Below are 3,900 nucleotides of genomic sequence, written 5' to 3'. Positions count from 1 at the left end.
TGAATGGCCATCCTGCAGCCTGTCTCTAGGGTGGTTAAATTTACAGTCCACTGTCAGAATAAATCCTGCTTTTACATCAGTGTATGCTTCTGTACTGCGTCATCAAATATTCTTAAAGAAGTGCTCAGGAATTAAATCAAACTAATGGAATCATATTATGCAAAAATATCTGCTACACATTACTTCAGTTGCCACAATTGACCTGTGCAATTACTGGTTCTACCATACGTCATGTTTCTACAAAATGGCCATCCTTCAACATTTTGACTTGCAAACAGTACACAGTTAAGGTATTTAGGATAAATTACTTTTGGTTCAGGACCAAGGGGTAATAGAGATAGCTTTAAATCAGTATGGGGAGGCTTAATCAGAAGACTCACAAACCATTGCAAAACAAATGCAGTTTGAAGGCCCAGATTCACTTCTCTGGCTCTTGCAGACTGCTGGAGTGATGCGAGTGAGCTATCCCCTAGTCTCTTCATCATTCTGGATGTCACTTAGTTGCCATATGTTATCTGCTTTACTTGCCCCAGTCACTCTCTGCTTCACCATTCATTTGAGTCAGAACTGTTAACAAGATGCCAGCAGAGTGAATCTTTTGGAGACAAGTGCATGTTATTCTTTATTCAGCTGCTGCCTGCTTGGTCATGCATTCAAATGGCCAGATCTAAAGTGACAAAACCTTGTATTCCCCATTACAGCACTGAATTAGCCAAGTGCAGGGAACAGGGAAGGGATATTCATGATATTACCACGGGAGCAAGGGAGAAAAAAGCTTCCTGATCTTTAAAACAGTTGGATCTTTCGACATACTGATACTTGGACAGAAGTGAATGGCATTGCTTTAATATGTCACACATAAAATTCTTGATGGTGCTAATGAGCTGGTTCTGAGTCTTTGTCAAAACATATCTTAAGGACAACTTAAGTGGTTTTTGAGGCATCAGACTTCACTTTTGAAAACATCTGCTTGAACTTCTTGAGGTAATGGACTAATTGAAGCTTCCCCGAGGTTAGTACTATTTCTCATTTTCTCCTAACAAGTATTTATTTACTGCTTCATTTATGGCAGGCTTAGATGACAAATTCTCAGAAATGGCCTTTTAAAAATACGTTATCTAAAAGTTTTCACAGACTACAGAGGAAAAAAAAAAAAATTGCAAAGGAATAGGAAAATTCTCACCATTCTTCCGCTATCTCACTTTGTTACTTAAGGAAAATGTTTTACCCCAATATGTGTTATAGCTAAGATCCTTCCAACAGTTTTGGCTTCCTTCAAATACTTGAACACAGAATACATGACTCAAGATTAAATAAATGCACATTGTGAAATGAAGGGGTATTGATGAACTCTGACCGCTACAACTCCACAGCCTAAAGAGAGGGTGGTCATAATCCCCAACAGATGACAGAGAGGTCCTGAAGCTTCTTAGGATCTCAGTTGCCACCGGCAGGTGTGGTTTGATGGAAGAACTGTACCCACAGGGAGGTCTGCAGGATCACTCGCTACACACACAGCATGCTGCAGTGAAATTTGGAACTCCATAAATACATGCATCATTTTAGGCTGATTTACTCAAACCGTGGGGCCATCCACAAATTGGTACAGGGATCTAATACTGACATCATGGAACCACAACTAGTGATCCCCCCAAAATCCACGCTCGGCTGCCCCAGGGGAGGCTGCAGGCACTGCCCCTCATTAACACAGGGCTAAGTGGCTGATGTCCAAGCCTCTTTAGGCACCCAAACCAAGACAGTCCCAGGGAGCTCTGGTGGATGGGTGCCTTGCAGGACACCCTGTGCTCATATTAAAGGATTTAGCTCCCCACAGGAGCCAACAAAGACCAGCATTGATCACCAGCTAAAGAGCTGTTGTATAAAGGCTTAAAAGTGCTCTACAGCAGAGTCTCAAGCTTGTGTTTCTTGCTGCAAAGGTGTGTGTCAGTCGTGAGGCAGCTGCCCGCCTGCATGGTTCTTCTGACGCTAAGAGTGCTCACTGAGCTGGGCCCAAGAAGAGCTTCAGGACAAGGAACAGGGAAGGTGTGACTCTGCACACTGGGCTCCCCAGCGAGGATCAAGACCCGGGCATCTCGAGTGAAGATTTAATCCACAGTGCCACGAGCTCTGGGGCACAGAGGGTGGCTGGTCCAATCAGACAGCCTGGCCTCACACTCAGCTCAGCGGGCTTTGGGCTCTGCGCTGGCCTAAGGTGACTGTTCAGCCTGGAGAAGAGACTCAGTCAGGGGTGATCTTATCCCTCTCTACAACTACCCGGAAGGAGGGCGGAGCCAGGTGGGGATCGGGCTGTTCTCCCACGTAACAAGTGACAGGGCTTACTAAAGCTGTACCAGGGGGAGTTGAGGCTGGACATCGGGAAGAATTTCTTCACAGAAAGACGATTAGACATTGCAATGGGCTGACCGGGGAGGTCGTGGAGTCCCCACCCCTGGAGGTGTCGAAGGACTGGACGTGGCTCTCAGCGCCGTGGTCTGGGTGACCAGGTGGATACGGGTTACAAAGTTGGACTGTGTGATCTCAGAGATCCTTTCAACCGGCCTGGTTCTGTGATTCCGTGCCGGGGGCTGCTGCGGGCGCTGCCCGGGCCGGCGGGCGCGGGCGGCGCGGGGGCGGCGCGGGGCGGAGGGCGCTGCGCAGCCGGTGCAGTGCGGCGGGCGGGCCCCGGCGGCTCCGCGGCCATTCCACACGGCGGCACCGGCCTCGCACGGCGGCGCCGCGGGAGCCGCCGCAGCCCCGCCATGGCCAAGGAGGGAGCGCAGCGAGCCGAGGAGACGGAGCAGATGATCGACAAGGAGGGCGGCAGGGAGGCGGCCGAGGGCGGCGCGGGCGGCAGCCTGCGCGCCGGGGACGCCAAGGAGATGCGAGCCGTGGTGCTCTCCGCCTTCGGGGGGCTCAACAAGCTCCGCGTGTCCAAGAAAGCCATGCCGGAGCCGCAGGAGGGCGAGCTGAAGATCCGCGTCAAAGCCTGGTCCAGTATCGCCCCTCGCCCTCTCCTTCCCCCGGGGGCGCGGGCGGGTGCGGGGTGCCCGCGCTGCCACCCCGGGCATCCCTGCGCTCGGAGCGCGCCGTACGAGCCCCGCAGCCCCCGGCTCTGGCGCCGATTTCCCTCACCTGTGGCTTCCCCGCGGGGGAGCCCCGCTCCCGGCAGCCGCCGCCCCGTCCCTTCCCCGGCGGCGCCGGGACCGCCGGCTCAGCGCTGAGCTCCGGGCTCCCGGTCCGGGGCGGGCAGCGGGGTTTGTGTGCGCTCGGCAGCAGGTGCAAAGGGAAGAAGATTGTCAGTGGTATTTCACGCTACCAGCTAGGAGAAAAGGGGGGGAAAGCCTGGCCAAGTGCCTTCGGGGTTTGGGTTTCTCTGAGAAATGTGGATGCCAGATTGTGCGTGTTGCTCAGCACCTCTTTCCCTTCTGACACACTGGCTGTTGTTTTTCTTCCGGGAATCACTTACTTAAGTCAGCATCCTTTTTCATCGGAGCTGCTGTGGCAGCGTGGCCAGAGCTTGAGATAATTTCCCAGTGTTAGTCCCTGTGTCCAGGTGACAAGTGGCTACGGTCTGGCAGCATCCTGAAACGAGCTTTCCTAGATGGCTTTTTTTTTTTTTTTTTTTTTTTTGACAATCAGAGCAGACTGTTCTTTCTAGATTGCTGGTTCTTAGTGCACATGTTCCTTTGTGAAAATAGGATTAATTTTTTTGAGTGACAGAAGCCACATTAGGATCTTACTACACAACTTGATGTTTACCAAAGAGTGAATTAATTTTGCCTAGGCAAGGATTTATCTTCTGTTGTCCTTTTCTGCTATGTGAAAACATGGTGCTTCTGGAAGATAAATTCCAAGGTGAAGGCCAAGATGTTTACTTTAGAAGGAACTTGTGTTTAAAAT

The 3,900-nt window shown here is 51.2% G+C and overlaps 1 protein-coding gene across 1 annotated transcript in view; it reads left to right on the top strand.

Moving 5' to 3' along the window:
* Nucleotides 1-2,709: 2,709 nt before the first annotated feature.
* Nucleotides 2,710-3,900, top strand: part of LOC128812973 (hydrocephalus-inducing protein homolog) — a 54,478-nt gene continuing 53,287 nt past the window's right edge. The window contains exon 1 of the mRNA XM_053987703.1: nucleotides 2,710-2,989. The gene's annotated coding sequence lies outside the window, so the exon portion shown is untranslated. The remainder of the gene's footprint in view (nucleotides 2,990-3,900) is intronic.

Source organism: Vidua macroura, chromosome 11, assembly GCF_024509145.1.
Source record: "Vidua macroura isolate BioBank_ID:100142 chromosome 11, ASM2450914v1, whole genome shotgun sequence".
In the NCBI taxonomy this organism is placed as follows: Eukaryota; Metazoa; Chordata; class Aves; order Passeriformes; family Viduidae; genus Vidua; species Vidua macroura.
This window is presented reverse-complemented; position numbering and strand designations above follow the sequence as displayed.